The following is a 21045-nucleotide window of genomic DNA, read 5'->3' as shown; positions in this document are numbered from 1 at the left end:
CTCATGCAAAATGAAATGACGCTTGGATGGATAGAATCCCTCATAGTAATCCGTTATACAATATCTCTCATGTACGCCAGAATGTTTTAAACACAAAATTACAAATGTCTTCTATATTTTAGGACAATTGAGTACTCTACCTAGTCACTCCCTAGACAAGGCATAGAGGTAAACCACGCCAACCTTCGACTTCATCTGATAGGGTCCAGTCCAGAGATACTACCGCCGGATGCTGCCAAGAGAAGACTCCAGTGGGAACTGAACTCTTATAAAATTAGACCGACGTCCAAATTTACCCGATGGTGGTGAAGAAATTAGCACGAAATCACATCTCCACTGCACTTTACCCAATACTATTAACCTTGGTATGGGATCCAATAGAAGGAATGACCGCCTTAGGAGAACATCAAATTGCCTCCGGAACCATGTGCCCCTCCATGGGAAGAGGCTCAACGCCACTATAGTTCAAAGGAGTAAACATGTGCCAGCGATTCTCAGTGCAACATTTCGTGTATCAATGTGTAGCCCAGGTGAACAACCAACCTTGTAAAGATGGTAAATCAACAAGTGTCTTAGTTATACATACAGGTGAAAAACTCAACAAGGAATCCAAATTCAACTCGTCCATCAGTGTATAGCCCGGTCAATAGCCACCCTTGTGAATGTGGTTAACTCAGTAAGCGTTGTAGTGAAACACGCAGGAGGGAAACTCATCAGAGGATCCAAATTCAACTAATTGTTCTGACTTACTTTCCTGGTGTTCCTATCTATTACGAATAGAAAGGAGCACTTGGGTATGTTAGGTACCTTAGGATTTTTTTGTTTTGTATGTTTTAACCGGATAGAAGCATAGAACACAGCTTCGGTACAAACAACAATAATTTGATGTACAGGTGATAGATCTATCTTCTACCAATCCAATCATTGTCTACCTAATAACGTTATTTATGTATACTTTGGTGTCCGGTACCTAAGAGCACATGACCTTTTGTGTTTTACTAACCGAGCGGGGTTAAATACACTTCATAGATATTCTTTGTGCCCTTTTGAAATACAAGCAATTGTTTCACTCGAACGTAAAATTCGAGCGACGCCACTGTAGCTGATTTTTATGCTTCATCCACGAAAGGATACCTCTTGATTAAATCCCTTCCTTAGTGACGCATTATACAACATAGTTCAAGTTCACAACATTGATTACGTGAGAGCGGAAACAGCCTACCAAACAGGAAATACTTCTAGCCACAGACAAGCTGTTATCGCTCAGCCTGTTCAAAAAACGCATAGAAGAGTGTAGAACAAACGATATAGAAATAACAATGTCAAGAGGCTTATAGCTTTAAAAATACTTTTTATGTTACTTCTAAGCAATGATCGGATCCGGCTGCCGGAAGGCGGCTAACCTAGAGTGAATGCTGCCTAATTCTTGTATTAAAAGGTTCCGTTAAAAATATTTTTTGTCGTTGTTGTTATTATTACTATTATTAATGGTGATAATGGTAATAATGATATTAATGATAATGATGATAATCATAATGATAGTGATAATAACAACAATAATAATAATAATAATAATAATAATAATAATAATAATAATAGTAATAGAAAACGCAGCATTCTCGCTGGTCGGTTGCCGCTCCGAGCATTGCTATTAAATTAGGTTAAGTGCTGGTTAATTAGCATCAAAAACAAAATATATATATTTATATTGAATTTTTGTGATTGTTATTACTCTCAGTGTAAATCTTCACCTAATGATCAGTTGAATTCTTGTATATCTTCAATTCAGTTGAAATTATAACCCAATTACGAATGAGAGTACGCCAATTTAGCGTACAGTTAACATAATTCGCAATAAGCAAGGGACTTTGTTTATTCTGAAAATTAAGATATTAGATTCAGTTAATACAGAGATTATTCATAAAAACGAGACCTATATTTGACTCCTGAGGCAGTGAAACCGTGGATAAATTGGTTCGAACCCCCACCGTTCATAAATGTAGAATGATTAGGCTTAATAAGTTCTGCATGGAGCTATATAAGATACCCGCCACTCGGCTATGAGTAAGTACCTCATGTTGCCTCTTAAATTATATGTTAAGACTGAAGAGACCTTGCTGCGACAAGGAATACAAGGTCAATCTATTGTTGAGATGGCTTAACCTTAATAAAGGACTTAAGAATTGTTGGTTCAAATGATATTGTTTTTTTTTTATTTTTTTTTCTCAGTAGTAAAATATTAATCAATTCACAAGAGGTTAACAATTAACTAAAACAAAATTTGGAGTATGATACTCATTAATCTGTTAGTAGAACTGCATAGCAACCAAAATTTTTAGAATTCAACGCATAGTGAGCGTATTGTCTCTTAGACTTAATAAATAGAAATGAAATCCATTTAGGCTCTCTTCCTTGGAAACCGAATAGAATTTCTAATCTTCAATTAGCTTTGCAATTTATATTCATTAATTTCACTTTGTAATTTGGGATCCATAACTATGTAAACTTTATGAGAATGTGAAGCGAGGCATCGAACACATATTACAGCCTTTACATAAATAAATAAATAAAAACTGTACTTGTTAGAAGGTTAGACTATTTAATTAATAAGCTACGATTGCATAAGTTATAACTTTTTCTTAGACAGGAAAGACACGAAAATAATTGTGAAACAATAATTGTCATGTCTACATACTAGGTAATATACCATAAGTAGTAGTTTTCCAACATAGACCACAAATTGTAATATCATCATGCATGCAATAACGAAAAAAAATGTACCATACCCAGAAATCACAAATTATCTTGCATTTGATATAGAGTTTATTGTACCGTAACAAAAGTACTCTGGTACTCCTTCATAGAAAAACATTGGTATTATCAAAATCTAATTTAGTAACCATCTTCTTTCGAGATACCCGCAACACACGTCATTAACCGAGTACCAGCAACAGTACCTGGCATTCTCCATCATGTCGTCGATTAAAATTTCCAATGTTCATTAAGATCATTGCACGTATATTATTTATATGAATCAGGTCTATTTTAATATAATATTAGTCATTATATAGTATTAATATAAATTATATAATAGTAATAATTAAATATGTTCTACCATTGTAGCATTGGATATTTCACGACTGTTTGGTGCTTGGACCCACTATGCGTAAGGGTAAAAGGTTAATACACGATTCAGCCAGTTAGTAACTTTAAAGTACAGGTAATACCAAATTTATTCAAAGTAACAAACTTTTAATACCTTTAACTTCGTTCGCAACAACTCTCTGCTTTTAATGTTATATGTATTGTAGCTGCGACTTAGGGTAAAATCCGTATTGTTATTTACCCAGACAGGTAAAACCTATGACTGTATCATTAACAGAAAAAAATGGAAAAAGAAAAGTAAAGGTATTATCTGTTCATCTGAAAACGCATAGTAGATCCCACAACTCTGTCAAGTAACTTGACGCATTTTTTTCTTTTTCTGTTTTCTTTTTTTAAAAGTCCAAGTTTCAGCGGATGTTACGGTGTAACATTAGCCTGGTCTTGAAACTAGGGTGAAGCCGCCACTGATTTATTTCGGCCACTACTGACGTGAGGTGAGCCTAATCTTGGGGAGAATCGGTAGAGGATCGTTATTGAAATTTGGTTCTTGTAGGCACCACGCCAATGTGTTCTTTTATTGTCTTTTTTAATTCTCCCACACCTTTGGAAAAGGTAACAGAGCAGGCCACGACGAAAGGATTGACGTAAATAAGTAACCGATGATAAACACGTATTAAATTATCAATGAACAATTCCCTGAAGTACGTGACGAACAAACGTCAGAGCGTTTCTGAGATCTCTATTCTACGCAATTAAGAAAATTACGGAATTGAGTTCTCCAGAAATACGACGCTCGGAATTATACTAAATTCGTCAGTTTCCTTGCACATCCTTGAAGTCTTGGGTTGCGTTATATTTTCCAAAGGAAGAGAATGTTTGCGTCTGATAAAAGTGTATAGTTATATCACAAAGCCAAAAAACAATGACGGCTTCTGCCGAGTCAGTTCCTGGGTGGGTAATCTTACGTCAGAACGCGAATATAAAAAGAAAATCGAAAAGGCGGGGGGAAGCTGTTGTGTGTTTTATTGGTGTGGCGAGTCTAGCCGTGGTACTGTGTCGTGCAAAAATCACCACTGCGTTGAGCTAAATTACAGGTATGTAAGAAATAATTCTTTTGCTTTCTACTAAACGGCAAAGAAATTGCAGATATGAAGGTTGGGAGGCTGAAACTTTGTACTTTAACAAATTTCCGTCATTCAGATCATTAACTCTAGCTTAGTGAATTATTTTTGCAACTCTTTCCCTTTCGGACGTTAGTAGACTACCATACAGTCGTGAGATAGCCAATGACATAAAAGGGTATTCAATTTGGTGTTTAATATCATGAAAATAACTACATAAATGGTTAAAATATAATATTGTTTAGAACTCTTGCTAGTTACTAGTTACTTCGAAGAAATGCTAGTTACTTCAGAATTCTTACTTGTAATCCTATTGTATAAATTATTTTAACTAATCTTGTAATAAATTTGCTAGCTTGAAAAGGAATATTTCATTTATCATATGGATTACTGTTCTAAGAGTTAATGACCACCAACAGCTGTTTGGAGGATCAGTCGATAGACATATTATGCTACTCGATCCCGTTAGTGTATTGTAGCTAACGTCCCCGTTTTCGCATAAGTATCCTGTGAACTTGGCGCTGATGACAGAAGGTTTTCTCGAGGCTGTTTAAGATAGCTGACTACTCTCTATCTTCTCCAAGAGACATGATACTGGGAGTTGCTAAGCAAGTACTAAACTAGAGTGTGAGACGCGACTATGAACGAAAGGTTTACTGGAATCGAACCTTCTCTATGAGTCTCACTCTTCTTCGATCTTACTCTTCCGACACCTACTCTCTGTGCATTCTCAACAACGTAAGATTTGCTTAAGGAAGATTCGCCTAGAGGAACAGTCTGGGACCAACCTCGATAATGGCCTCATGGAAATCTAATACTCATACTTGGTAAAGTAAGTATGTTTCTTTTTCAGGATCCTTCTAGAAACCACATAACTAGTGTTCTGCATACTTACGTAGTAATTAAATTAGGGTCGCCACTTGACCCTTGCCAACTCCCTCAGATTTTAGTGTAAAATGCAGTGTGTACACACACACAAATATATATCGTAATAATATATATATATATATATATATATATATATATATATATATATATATATATATATACATATATTTCAATTCGTAATATGGAATGACAGAAATTTCAAGGATACAAAAAGCATATCTTTTCAGTATCAAATATGTGCTAAAAATATTTTTTTAACTTTTTTTACGTATTCCGGGCAGTGAAACAAATGTATGTTCACAGTTTCCTTAAATGTGTTCTGTAATGTACAAACCTTCTGTACGTGAATTTATACGTATTCTTTCAGAGTTTCACCGACCACGAAAAATATGTCGTCCGTTTTACATCGTAAGACGCATATTTGTGGGATTTTAAACTGAAAGATTCCATCTCTCTCTCTGTCTCTCTCTCACTCTCTCCTCTCTCTCTCCCTCTCTCTTAAGAGGGTATGACGTCTGAATGATTGTTAAAATTCTTACTCAACTCAGTATGATATTCTTCTTCTTTAGGATATACGAAAACGAAACTTAGAGGGCCGTTCAAATTTCAATCCCACTTATATGATGTGTTAACGAGTTCGAAGTTTCATTACTGAGCAAAGCGACACCGACAACTATGGAGTTCACACTAATTTTGATCATTTTGAATTTTTTTTTCATGTATCGATATAATCACTGGGAACCCTTTACTTCAACCCCGTAGATGTTGTTTTAATGAGTTCGGAGTATCATCGTTGAACACAGCGGCCCAAAACCTATGAACGTGACACTAATATCGAACATTTTTTATTATTTCTTACGTGTCTCAATATCGCCCCTGCGAACCAGTACCTCATCTCTTTCAGATGGTGTGTTAGTCAGTCCGGAGTATCATCACTGAACACAATGGCCCAGAAAACTATGAAGTTGACACTAATATCAAGCATTTTAAATTATTTTTTCGTGTGTTGATATCGCCCCTGGGGACCCCAACTCCAACCCGTTAGATACTGAACTTATGAGTTCTGAGTATCATCATTGAACACAGCTTCCCCGAAAACTATGAATTTGACACTAATATTCATCATTTAAATTTATGTCTACGTGTCTCCATATCACCCTTGGAAGCCATATCTCAGCCCCTTAGATGATGTGTTAATGAGTTGGAAGTATCAGAACTGAACACAACGGCCACAAAACTATGGAGTTGACGCTAACATCGATCATTTCGAATTATTTTTACGTGTCTCGAAATCTTCCCTGGGGACCCCCTTAGATGATGTGTTAATAAGTCGGAGTGTCATCACTAAATACAATGACTCCGAAAACAATGAATTTGACACTAATATCGACCTATTTATTTAATTTTACATGTCTCGATATTATCCCTGAGGACCCCCAACTCCAACCCCCTTAGATGTTGTGTTAAAGAGTTCGGAGTTTCATCACTAAACACTACGACCCCGAAAACTATGGATTTAAGACAAATATCAATCATTTTAAATTATTATACATGTTTTCGATAACAGAAACGTATCGAAAACCCTTACCTCTGGGGGTGTCCCTTACCTCATGACGATTAATATAACTTTGAACGTATCGTCAATTTGAATTTACCATCCCCAAAAACGCTTCGTCTTAGTCTAAGGCCATGACCAAATTTTTATAACTCTTCACCTCCCTTGTCTGACACCCAGATCACAGACAGACAGACCGATATACTCTTTTATTTAAAACTATAATATGATATTATCAATTGTTAAAAAAACACACAAACATATCTTCGCTTCGTCTTGGTCTGATTCCATGACCAAAATTTTGATCACTTTTCACTTACTTGTCTGATCCCTCAGACCACATAAAACACACAAACAAGCAGACATACAGATATGTATTTTATTTATATTTCTTACAAGTAGAGACGAATGTTCATTGTTAAAACACTCATGGGGCGCCAAAACAATCATTGCATGAGTGTTGTGGTTTGAAGTTTCTCTCGTTCCAGGAGGCCTTGATAGCTCAGTGGTAGAGCTTTAACCTCTGGTGCATGGGCTCCCGGGTTCAAATCCTGCTTCCGACAATGAACTTTGTTGTAGACAAACACCGTGTGCGTGGATTTTCTCGGGGCCCTCCAGTTTCCTCCCATTTTCTTCATTCCACCATTTCATTCATTCCTTATCATCAGTCTCCATTAGCGTACCCGGCACAAGCGTGGGACGTAAAACTGAAAGATTTCATTTCATTTTTCTCTCGATCCAATTTTTTTATTCTATTATCATTCACTTAGTAGCACTGTGGGCTCAGTGTTTGGGGTTTTTTGATTCGTTCCCAGCTCGGAACGTCAATGGTTGCTAGTCCCCGAGCACATACTACAATCAGACACACAGACAGGTAGACATGATATTATCCAAATTAAAACACATAATATACCTCTTCTTTTACAATCTTATTTTAACATTAAACTACAAGTTATACGTCTTTATCGTTCAACGTTCACTATCTGCTTTATACAAGACTCCAGACATTTGTCACGAGACCTGTGACTAAGTTGAAATACGATTCATCAAATCACTCTGGCATGATATCGTATCTTTTTCTCTTAAAACTAAACACTTTTTAACACGGAATTAAATGTACAACGAGGGGAAGAAAATTCACAAACCGTTCAGATTCGCTTATATGTATATGTATTTGTTTTTTCAACGTTAGAATTGTTTCTCATTATCAAATACGAAAAGGTTATGAGTAAATACACTTTATTGCTTGTTGTCTCGAGTGCCTTTATAGTTAAATTAAGACACAACATACTGCTTTATGGCTTCAGGGATTATCATGGACCGTAACATTTTAGTAATATAGTTTTTACTTAACTATTTTAATAAAAACGGTCGGTGTCATATTACTTATTCACAACTATTGTAATCCAGCGGAAGAAGATTAACCAAATACACAAGTTTGAAGTGAAAGACGATATACTGAACACAGCTTCACTCTGTTAAATCTCACTTACAATTATTCTTTTTCCATCTTACACACACACGTATATGCGTATTTGCGTACTTGTTAGCATCGAGTTGGGAGACCGACTTGTTGGAACCAAATGTGCATAAAAAACTAGAAGAGATGCAAAAACGAGAGTGAGATCATTATTCACTTTAACTTCATTCATATTTGCGGTGGAAAATACTTATATCGCCTTTTCGAGCAGTTTCTTGGGATACCCGTGTGGTGCCGTACTATATTTATTGGATCCTGGTGCCAATATCACTTGCAAGATATAAATGGTACCAGTAAAAATAACATATCTCGATGATCTAATGTTACACACACACACACTATTAACATTCTTCTACAGAATTGCAGGTGTTATGAGGACCCCTACAGTGTTGCAATATTTCAGTTATCTTGTAAAATAATAGCACAAAGTAGAAAAGTACACGAATTTTTGGGAAATAAGTCTACAAGAATTTAAAAATATGCGGAAAGAAACTACATAGTTGTTTATATTTAAATTACCAGATATCTGTCAAATGAACTTACTACATTATTCCTTAAATCTGGCAACAACGTTAAACCGGGAGACATTCTGTATGTTTGGTGTCCCCTTCGCTTTATCGGGGTAGAAGTGGGTATTTAAAACAAGTTCTACGGGAAAGAAACAACTCGTTCGTAAACGGGCGAGAGGTCATTCGAGGTTTGCTATGATTACAACTGCTTGCTGCATTTGTTAATAAACGCTCAGAATGATATATCCACCTTTTCAATTTACTCTCCCGCCATTCAAACAGTTCCTTTACCTTCTGCGTGACGATGACGTTGTAACATTCTCACGACAGTGAGACTCCTTTTATATCACATTCGTCGATAGAAAGGAAAAGCATAAAATTTGAACTGTTTCGAAAGAAAAATGTTAATACAGAAACATAAATAGGATGTGCTGAGAATTTTAACGCGTAGCTATTTTTTGCATTTTCTTGGTAAGTACTTAGACGTTCAATATAGGACATTAGGAATTGCTTTTCGGATAGACGAACAGGACTTTTGATGTTACTCTTGTATTAATCATATGAATTTAAATGTATTCTACATTTGACACTTTAAGCAACAACTTAATTACATTGAAACAAGAGCACTCAGTACAAAAACTGCACATTAGAAAATGACTGACAACTTTGTTTCCACAGTTTGTATGTAATTGATAGAATTAAAAAATATTCTTGTAATAGTCCTGGTCACTGTGTAAGATAATTCTTTTGGCCATCATTATTATATTACTGAATACGTTTCTAACAAGGAAACTTACGGAAGTGTAACTCACCGATTTGAATGAAACTTTGCAGATTTGTACAACATCAAAAAATACTCTACACGTATTTTTACTAATGTTGGAAATGGTACGGGTTTAAGTCCTCTCGATAACCCTTTGAACGTTAGGGAAGGTTTTGAAGCATAGACAGAAAACAATTATTTAATATTGAAGAAATAACAGAGGTTTTAGAAGAGCTGATTCAAAATCTGATGTCAAAAAAGAAAATTCAAAATTGCGGATCCAATATGTTGATTACATTTAACAAAAATCTTCTGGTTTGAAATTGTTTGCAGTTAGCCAAGAACAATCATAGTTGACAGGAGTTATTGCGAGAAGGATGCAAACCGATTTGAAACTTTCATGTATGATTGCACCTATCACTATTCGGGGTCCTTATTTAAAGTGAGGCTCCTCACCTCTCACTGTTTGTGATGCTTATTGAAAGTGAGTCCCCTCGCTTCTCACTATTAGAGGTGCTTATTGAATGTGAGTCCCATCGCCTCTCACTAGTGGGGGTGCGTATTTAAGTGATTTATATTATATTTGAGTCCCGAGTTAAAGCTCAAAAGAGTATCTGAAAATAGAAACCATTCCTGCGGGAACAACTGGATTTAGCATCTTGATGCACTCTTCTTAAGTCCCTGGAAAAACATTTTGCGACGTTTTTCTGGCATTGTCTTTCTCTATAACATAAATTAACATCTCCGTAATAATATAATTAAGATCCAATCATTGATTCATAAATAGGTTTTTCTCCCACATTTGCAAATATTTTTAGGTATCTGTGATACGAAAGCGGTTATTTGTAATAGAAACCTCCTACGTTTTACAATTCCATAACATTTTATTTCAAAGATTGTGCATTTTTTTGCAATTTGTGCGAAGATATTGCTGTAATAAGGTGTGCGTTGTGTAAACTATGTTTATGCATCGCACACCTTTTCACGGAATATCATTACTGTAAAACGTGTTTCAATAAATTTATAATTATAACAACTGAGGATTAATGAAACTCGGACACATTGTCAAGCGAGGAAACCCACTATAAACAAGCGCCCCCAAAATGAGAGGTATAGAGAATAATATGTGTTTAATCTGTCTCTGAAATTAACTTTTTAGATTAACATTTATCTAAAACATGATTTTTATATAATGTTTGATAATATAATGCTTTTCTCAATATTCACTATCGCTCCCGTGCTCTGGAAAAAAGTAAGTAGTTTAACGAAATCTTTTGTCGTGCGGAACGGAACGTACTCCCATGCGCAAAAAAAATTGCGCGTATACTGTAACTGAAGATTTTTCGTATTTATTCCATTTTCCTTACGTTTATAGGTAAAATTCAGTTATTAGTATGTGGAGATAATAGAAAGCAATCCATCTAAGGAGATATTTCCAAAAAATATAATAAAATAATAAAAATATAAGCAAAAAACAAAATTATGCTCGGTTTTGTGTATACTGGCAACGATGATTTCTAGGGATTTTTTCAGTAGCAGAGCATGATTGCGGAGGGAATTCAGTAAGGGAGTCGAGGAGTTGGATCAAAGAACTTTGGATAGTGGACTAAAATGTTGCATTTATTGGTTAACACCTAGTGTGTAGATTGCCTGCCAAATATAAATTAGCTTCTGTAACTAAGATGTCGTACGAAAATATAGAATTAAACAGAAAAACTCTTATCTTAAGGTTCGAAGCGATACGGACCATGGTTATGAAGATTATTTCTTAAAAAAAAAAACCAACACCACGTAACCTCCGTGGTTAGGTGGATAGAGTGGCGGACTTGTAGGTATTTCATTATTTTGACACCACATCGAATCCCATCCCATCCCATCCCATCTTTTTTACAAAACATTATAGGAAGTGTATAATTTTGATGTTAATAAGAACCGAAACAATATAATAAGGAAATAATTTATTGATAGTATCCCTTAATCGACGTATTTATTCTGTATTAGAATACGTATACTATTGGAAACAGTTATTGTTTTCAGTTTAATGTCTTGTATGTTACTTCCCGTTCTTGAACAGCAGACAACTCACTTCGGGTTTGTGTGTCTCGAACAGGAAAAAGAACATACCGACCTTGACAGCCTATGCAGTCTTACCCGTTGTTACATCGACCTGATGTTAAATTATCGTTTATGTGTGTGTGGGCTTGTGTTTTTTGCTTTTTAGAGTATTGACTTTCTCTATCTCTTTTCTTTCATATCCACAAGTGCAAGAATGCTTTCGTTGAACGTAACTAAATTATAAAGATCTATGTATGCGGAACACGAATATTTCCAAAAGATAGCATGAATATGAACGATAATCATACCATATTTCTACATTATATAGTAGCGAGAAAAACTGATATTAAAATGATATAACAAACAGGCATAAGCTTTTTTTCTAGCATGGCAACACATTAAACGTAACTCATTAAATTTTGGGAATTACAAATTATCACCTTACGTGTCGTTGTATTCCTATTCTTTTTCACGTTCAAGCGACGAAAGAAGAAATTGTAGTAATAGTGATAAAAATCGAATTCGAGATTTCAATGACTTCAAGTTTCACGTCCCCACATATCGAAAAAGTTATTTTGATGTCTGTCCATCTGTTCGTTTGTCGGTTCGTCACGCTTTTACATGCATTCAAATAGAGGCAATACTGTTCGACGTATCTGGACCGAATTCTAGACGAATTTTTTATAACACTTTATCGTTTCGAATTCTATATCCTCCGACACCTAAAAATAAGAGTAGTTTACTGATGAATGAAAATTTAAAATAATTAAATTGTTTCAAAAATAGCTGTAAAGATTTTGCTTATTTTTTTTACAAGTATAGTATGAATCATTGCTCTGAAAAAAAAATACATAAGGTGTAATTTACTGTATGGGATGCGTTTTTTCGAACAATTTTCTTAATCACATTTCATAAATAATTGTATCATTAATAACCTAACAATATGACACAACTCGTTCGTCCTGTAAACATTCAGAAGGGGTAGTTTACTCTTCTCTGACGATTTTCCCATTAACGCCTGACGCAATTTTGTTCATATTTCATAAATAAATGTTACATAAATAATCTAACGAAATGGTATAATTCCATCATCCTAAAAAGCTAGAAGTGGTATATTACTTTTCGGAGCAAGTAATTACCTTACGATTACCCTACGATTTTGTCGAGAATGACTCTGGCAATTTTGTTCGTATTTCATAAATAGCATAACTCGATGTCCTGAAAAGATAGACAAGTGATATTTTATTCTTCGGGATGACTTTTTTGACGATTTCGCAGAAAGTACTCAGACGCTTTTGCTCATAGTTCACATACAATTATTTCCTTAATAATTCTAATATATGGCATATGTTATTTCTAACAGAAATATGACCAATGGGTACTTTACTTTTGGACATAAGTTGCTTTGAACAAAGTTTTCCAAAACACATTATTTTATTCGCTTTTTCCAAATAAATGTGTCAGTAATAGCTGCAGCCTAACACGAGTCAGTTTAAGAAATTCGAGCGAGAAAAATCAGTGCGCTTCATCCGTACCCATTCTTAAATATGGGGGGCGCGGTGGCTCAGTGGTAGCCGGTGGGTGTAGCCGAACGGTCTGAGGCGTTAGACTGATGATCGTAAGGTGAAGCCCATTGGGGGTTCGAGTCCCTCTGAAGAGCAAGAGTGGAATTTTAACTGTCCTCGATGTTTCTGTGTTCGTGTCCAGTAGTCCTGAGAAGTGGTTAAAATATAACAAAAATAGTCAGGAAGTTTTTTTAAAAAAAGTGGTAGAGTGTTCACCTCTGGTGCTTGGGGTCCCGGGTTCGATTCCAGCCCCCGCCAAGTGAACTTTGTGGTGGACAAACACCGTGCTCGTGGGTTTTCTCGGGGTTCTCCCACTTTCTTCATTCCACCATTTCACTCATCTCTCATTATCACCGTCTCCTTTAGCCTAATCGGCATAACTGTGAGACGTAAAACTCAAAGATTTCTTTTCATTTTCATTCTTAAATATATTTTTAATGCTACACCTAATCACAATTTTCCTAACAAAATCGAAACTTCTATTTAAATGTGCCTTGTTGTGGCCAAATGGTTCAAGTGCATTGGTTCTGGATTTGATTCAAGTGAGAGTTAGTGTATTTTTATACAACGTTTAGGTATAGGTAATAAGTAGGTGCAAAGAGAAAAGTGTTGAAACAAGCTTAACCAAGCTAAAGAAATAATACAATATTACGAAATTATAGAAGAAACGTTGTTAATATTAGATATTTGCGTGTGAGATATCCAAACGATGACTGTCAACTCCAAAGGTAAAAAAGTGAAACATCCAATACCAGGTTAATCATTGGTCTCTAGGTAAAGCAATCCTACTAGGAAGAGATTGAGATACCAAAAAATGTTGTAATCGCTGAGAGACATGTTAGGAGCATACATTGGGTGAGAGACTTTAACTCATGAATAGTCTGCACCATTTCTTGGTGTATTGAAATGCGTAGGTGGTGTGTGTTTGGCACGTCGGGTTCCTTTGTTGTTAGTCCCAGCTTTCTAGACCGGATGCAGTTATTCCCGGTAGAAAATACAAGAAAATATACATTTCTATTACTATTAAAGTAAATAATTACACTCATTCCCTCAATGTGACACTTGTTTGTTTAACTGTATACAGACAGCTGATTCGTGGAAGAATCGTTCATAATAATAAATAAAATAAACTCGACAAATATTCTTGTAAATAATAGGTAAAAGTTTGCGTCACACTGTTCGTCTTGCTGGGCACGCCAGTGTGCCCCGTTATCCGGTTGTGGCACACTGGAATACAGGGTATGGCTTTCTAATTTTTCCCAACTATTTTAACTGCTTCAATTCAAATGAATTTATAATAATAAGAGAGTGAATTTAATCTTCTTACCCTTCGATTTAGAAATAAGGTCCGCTAGAATTGTATATATAAAAAATAATAATACTCAGAATTTTATAGAGTAGTTTGTTTTATTCGAAATGACATACTTCCTGCAACTGTTTGGGTTGGAATTATTTGAAGTCAAATCTTTAAGTTTTACGACCCACGGTTATACCGGCTAGGCTAAAGGACACGGTGATGAGAAATGAATGCAATGGTGGAATGAAAAAAGTGGGAGAAAACGGGAGAACCCCGAGAAAACCCATGCACATGGTGTTTCTCCACCACAAAATTCACTTGGTGCGAGCTGGGGTCGAACCAAGGATCCCATGCACCAAAGGTGAACGCTTTATCACTGAGCTACCGCGGCCCCTCTGAAATTATTTATAGGAGAGAGTGACTACTTTATGAAAACTTGATATCGAACACATTTGTTTAAAAATACCAGCTTTTTGAGAAATATTGCTTAATATTCAGAAAAACCTGTCAATAAAATAATAATAATAATAATAATAATAATAATAATAATTATTATTATTATTATTATTAATTAGCTTAAATTAAAAACTCTCTGGACCTAGTGCATTGGCACAATTCCACGAATTAAAAAGAATGTGTTTACTTCTCATGTAAGTGTAGAAGGCTTAATCCCTGTTGCTTTCAATATACGAAGAAAGTGTCCAACTTTCAAATGATATGCTACATAAAATGCCCTATGCAACATAATGTAGTATAGAGTCATCATGTCAGGTTGCCTAAAGAACACTTTCGTTTTAGCAAGAAAGGAAGAAAATAGAAAATACTGAGTTTTAACCTAATAGAAAGTTTGCAGATTTAAGGGAAAATGCACACAGTTGTTGGATATAAAATGTAGTTCGGATTAATGGAGTAAGACACCGTAAATAGTTTATTGTTTGAAATATAGTGGGAGTGACCAAGCCATTACATATGGAAATATCGAAAGAGATACGTTAATGGTGTTAGTTGCAAACTGTTTTAGAAATGAAAAATTTAAGGAAATCTCTAAAACTCTGGTATCACAGATCCAAGTTGACTGACTGTTAAGTAAAACTGCTAAATCTGAGTAAAGCAAAAAAAAAAAAAGTATTAATGACCTGTGTTACAGTTTCAGACATATCATTCTCATATCAAAATACGATAGAAATAAATTATGAATAAAGGTGAATTCACAGTTCTGGAATACCAACAAATGATTTTGCTAGATGTAAATTTTCGGAAAACTGTTTTTATAAGGCTTTAGATTTATTTCTTTGTTTGTTTATTAGCTTCCCCATGCCGTAAACGCCGCCAACTCCTAGTGGCCCACTTGCCGGTAAATGGCGATCGTCAATATAGTGACGCGTCGAAGGATTGCCGCTAGTGTGCCACTAGTGGCAGGGTTTCGTCGAGTCAAAGCAGATATCTAGAATCGGAGGTATGATTGTGTGAGAGAGTGATTAAGTGTGGAAGTGTGATTCTCGCTGCTCCACAAAGGAGCAACAAAAAGTGGGAAAAAGTCTAAGTAGTGCGAAGTGCTTTATATCAGTGAATGCGTAAACTTTTGGTGAACACTATAGTGTAAAGCATATAGAATTTAGAACAGTGGCTCCAAGATATAAGCCCAAAACTACACGAAAATTTTCCTATTTAAATACATTGTAATAAATATACAGCATACATGTGGCAATAAGTTTCTAAAAAGTAAAAACAAACAGCTCAGCAGTTTGTGTCAGTGATCGAAGATCAACCAGTGAATGAACTTCCAAGTGCGGCTCGTTATCTAGAGCACATAGGAACATCACTCCGGTGAGTAACTTGGAAATTTTTCACTTTTTTGGACTTAGAACTATTTCAAGCATGGAGAGGTACACCATGGGCTTTTAATCTAACTTTGGGACACTATGGCACATGGACCGAAAGGGGCAGGGACCTGAAACATTGGAGGTGGGTCCTCAACCCCCCTCACTCCCTCTATCCCCCATCTCCTACCCTTCCTGAATTATAGTCGACCAAAATTATTTGTCTTGACCTTTGACCCTTTTTTTTGGAGAAATATCGGTATCCCCTCCCCCGACTTTTCTCTTTTTTTTCTTTTTTCGTTTTCCGAAAAAAAAAGCAGCTTCGCGTAACCCCCCAGACCAACCTACCCTTCTCAGGTCTCCCCTTTCGGAAAGTGTGTCCAAAGTGTCCCTATCAAGTCTCGAGTTAATCGGTACACACACACACACAAAAAAAAAACTTTTGTTCATTATAATTATTTAAGTGTACTACGAATATTGACATTATACTACATAGTGATTTAAAAAACTTGTACACAGACATCTATAATAGGCTATCCGAAAATGGCGATGTATCGTTCTCCCCCGGGGACACCATCCAGAGACCAGTCTCCAATCAACCCTGCAATACGACTTACAAGAGCAGAAGAAAATGAACAAAGAAAAAGAGCACGAGAGGAATCTACAGCACTAGAAGAGCCAATTAAGGGAAAGACAACCGAGGATTTGGAATTCGACACAATGGGACAGCTAGACCAAGAAATGAATTACATAGAAAACTTATTGGACTGGAAAAAGATAGGGAAGTCCCACCTCGAAAAATTAAAAAAGAGAGCGGTAGTCTGGGTCAAGGATAGGGCCCAGTTACTTGGAAGGCTAGACCAAATGGAGAAAATAAATGTCAAGCTTCAAGAAAAATACGACAACCTTCAAAAAGAAAAATTAATAACAGAAATGGAAATGATGTCGGGACAAAAAGGTGGTCGCATCGAAGACAAAAAGCAAATGGAAGAATTAAGGCAAAAGAATACAAAACTAGAGAAAGAAATAGAGGAATTAAAGGATGAGAAGGCAGAAATTAAAAACGACAGAGACAGACAATATAAACGGCTTGAAACAGAAATCCAAGAAATAACGGAAAGTAGAAACGAACTAAAGAAACAATTACAAGAAAAAACGAAACAAGTACACAAACTGCAGGATGAATACAAATATCTGGAGAAAAAATACGAGCAAGTAAAGGAGGAGTTAATACAGACACAACAATCTTTTGGCAGAGAGGAGATAGCATGGGAAAAACAGAAAAATATCTACAGGGACAAGATTGAAGAATTAAGAAACAAACAGGGAACCGACACAGACGCAGTAATACACGAAATACAGGCACTAACAAAAAAGATTGAAGAAAAGCAGGAAAAGATGGAAACAGATGAGGGACAAACGTGGTCGGAAGTAGTGAGAGGGAGAAAAGTAACAGAGAAAGAAAAGAAAATCCTAGAAGTAACAGCTAAAACCAAACCTACCTTAATATTTAGACCCAACGAAGGGGAGACAGTTAAACAAACTGTTCAAAGACTAACAGAAACAATAGATCCAAGGAAGGAAAAGTTAAAAATAACTGGCATGCCTACGACAAAGGATATTGTGGTATTGGAAACCGCAACAAAAGAAGATCTAAACAGGATAAAGGATAAAGAACAAATAAAAAGAGATTTTAAGTTTGAGGAAAGTAGGAAACGAAACCCATTGATGATAGTGTATGGCGTACCGGCTGAAATAAAAGACAACGACCTCATAGAAGCTATCATCCAACAGAACTTTGAGGAGGAAGAATTAGCGGAAGCCCAGAACATAAAGGCAAGATTTAGAGCTGGTAAGAGAGGGCAAAAGAAATGCCACCTGGTTATAGAGGTCACACCAAACATAAGGAAAATGTTGATTAATAAAGATCGCATATATATCGATTATGAATCACATAAAGTTAAAGATTTCATTGTTGTACCACAATGTTACACGTGCCAAGAATTTGGCCACATCACGAAATATTGCGAAAGCAAGGACAAAGTACGATGCAGATATTGCGGATCCCTTCGCCACAAAAGTGAAGACTGTGAAGATAAAGGCAAAAAGGTATGCATTCCATGTAAACTCAGACACAAAATATGCCAAACTCCAAATACGGAAGAATGTGTTTCATATCGGGTAGCGCGTGAAAGGATAATCAGTAAAATAAATTCTGGATAAAGGACACAAAGAAGTATGCAAGAAAAAGAAAAACAAATCACCAAGCAAGGCCAAAAGGGACAAAAACGTTTGGAGGAATTTTTGGATAGAAAAAGAAGAGCTATGGTATCTACAAAGGATAAATGTATACAAACTGAAATAGAAAAAGATAATAATACTATTAAGAAACCACCTGACATATATTGGAAGAAAAAAGACAAAGGAACTATTCCAGATCCAGCAGCAGAAGAAAAAACAACACTTAAGATAAATTTTGTGAATGGCAAGCAGAAATATTTATTTCCAATCAAAGAAGAACCAATTCAAGATAACAAAATTACATCAACTCAATCTCCGAAAGAAGCAGAAAATACGAAACCAATTTTGAAGGAACCAAGACAATTATATGATAATATGAGCCATCAATATAGATTAGCCAAATTGGAGGACAAGAACATTCTTAGTGTGGCATTTCGACAAGGAATTAGAGATCTACATGACAAGGGACGGACGATAACATACCCTACGCTAGAAGAAATCGATAGAATAGAACTGAGAACATACGATCTTCCCGCTAATGGATGGGAGTTAGTAGATTTAATAAATGAAGTATATGAGAGAAAAGGTATACACTGGGAATTAGAGAACGTATACAAACAGATGGTGAACGCCCACGTCAGAATTTGTTTCGACTACAGCAAAACTGGTATGGACGCCTTTGTATATACCAAACATGCTTAACAGCTTACTAACATTAAAAATTGCACAAAACAACTCGCATAGGTCGAAACTCGCGACAATGGAAGCAAGAAGATTTGTGGAAACAACAAATATCGATTTAATCGCTCTACAAGAACCATATACTTATAATAACAGATTAGTAGCTTTCCCAGCATCAGCGAGAATAATTTATGGTGGTGAGGCCTCCCTAGCAGTGATTGTGATCATGAACAAAAATCTAGAAGTATTAAAAATCTCACAATACTGTGATAATTGGACTGTATGTGTTGAAATTACACAAGGAACTGATTCAATCTGGCTAATCAATTCTTATTTTCAATATAGTAAGGAAATTAAACCATTTCTAAATAAACTACAGCAAATAATCAGACAAAACCCTGGGAAAAAGATCATAATAATGTTAGATTCAAACGCCAAGAACATACCCTGGGGTTCACCATATACCGATCAAAGAGGAGAGGAATTGGGAGATTTTATCATGCAAAACGATCTTGCAATTATAAATACTGGAAACAAGCCAACCTTCGTAGGATCAAGAGGTGAATCATTTATAGACATAACAATCAGCACAATAAACATTATGGACAAAATAGAAAATTGGATGGTTCACGATAAACAAACTACCAGTGACCACGAAGTCATAACCTTCGACGTAAAAATGGATAAAGGAAGGAATAAAGAAAGATTAAATATAAAGAAAATAGATTGGGAAGTTTTAAAAGACAAGCTAGACCTCCCCCAATTAGAACAAACAGGAGATGCTAACGATATGGTAATAAAGGTAGAAGAAGCCACAATAACCGCGATAAGAGAATCCACTCTGAAATTAGGGCAAAATGTAGGATACGGTGGCTTTTGGAAACCAAAATTGGAAAGATTAAAAAAATTGGTAAAAGCAAGAAGAAAAAGTTATCAGGCAACCCTAGAACCGAGGCTCAAAAATATTAGGCTCCAAAATTATAGAAAGGTAAAGGATGAATATGAACAGGCGGTATTACTGGAGAAAAAACGAAGTTGGGAGTTGTTTCTGGCGAAAAACATAGAAATGCATCCTTGGGGTTTTCCATATAAATTAATTATGCAAAAGATGATTCCTACAACATTATGCACAATTAAAAATGCAGATGAAACATATACAAAAACAAGAGAAGAAACACTAGACAAATTAATGCAGAAATTTTTTCCTAAGGATACGGTGGAAGATGATACAATGGGACAGATGCAGCTAAGAAGAAATCATGCAAGAGAAGCAACAGTAGTAGATGTGGACGACTCCGAATTGGTATCAAATGATGAAATAGAAAAAATTATAAAGAAACTAAAAACAGGTAAGGCCCCAGGCCTCGATGAAATAACAAATGAAATATATAAAAGGAATAAAGATATATGGGTCCCTTACTTAACAAGACTTTACAACATATTGTTAAAGAAACAAACATTCCCAAATGAATGGAAAATTTCGAAGTTAATTATACTACTTAAGAGCCTGGACAGAGACCCCTTAGAAATTGGTGCCTACAGACCAATATGTTTACTAAAGAACATAAGCAAAATTTATGAGAGAGTTATAGCTAATAGGATAAACAAGTATAGAAATACACAGAATGACACCCTACAATATGGTTTTAGAGCGGGAAGATCGACTGAGGATGCACTGAATGTTTTTAAAGAACAAATACAAAATAGTAGCTACCAAAAGAAATATGCTCTAGCGTTGTTTGTTGACATTGAGGGAGCATTCGATAATCTATGGATACCAGCGTTATTAGAGAATTTGAAGAAATTAAGGCTTCCACAATATCTGCAAAACGTAATAAAAGATTATTTCCAACACAGAAAAATAGTTATACAAACAGAAATGGGAGGTAAAGAAATACAAAATGAAAAGGGCTGTCCACAAGGTTCAATCTTGGGACCCCTGATGTGGGATATACAACTACAGCC

Source organism: Thermobia domestica, chromosome 4, assembly GCF_964235325.1.
Source record: "Thermobia domestica chromosome 4, izTheDome1.hap1.1, whole genome shotgun sequence".
Classification (NCBI taxonomy): domain Eukaryota; kingdom Metazoa; phylum Arthropoda; class Insecta; order Zygentoma; family Lepismatidae; genus Thermobia; species Thermobia domestica.
This window is presented reverse-complemented; position numbering follows the sequence as displayed.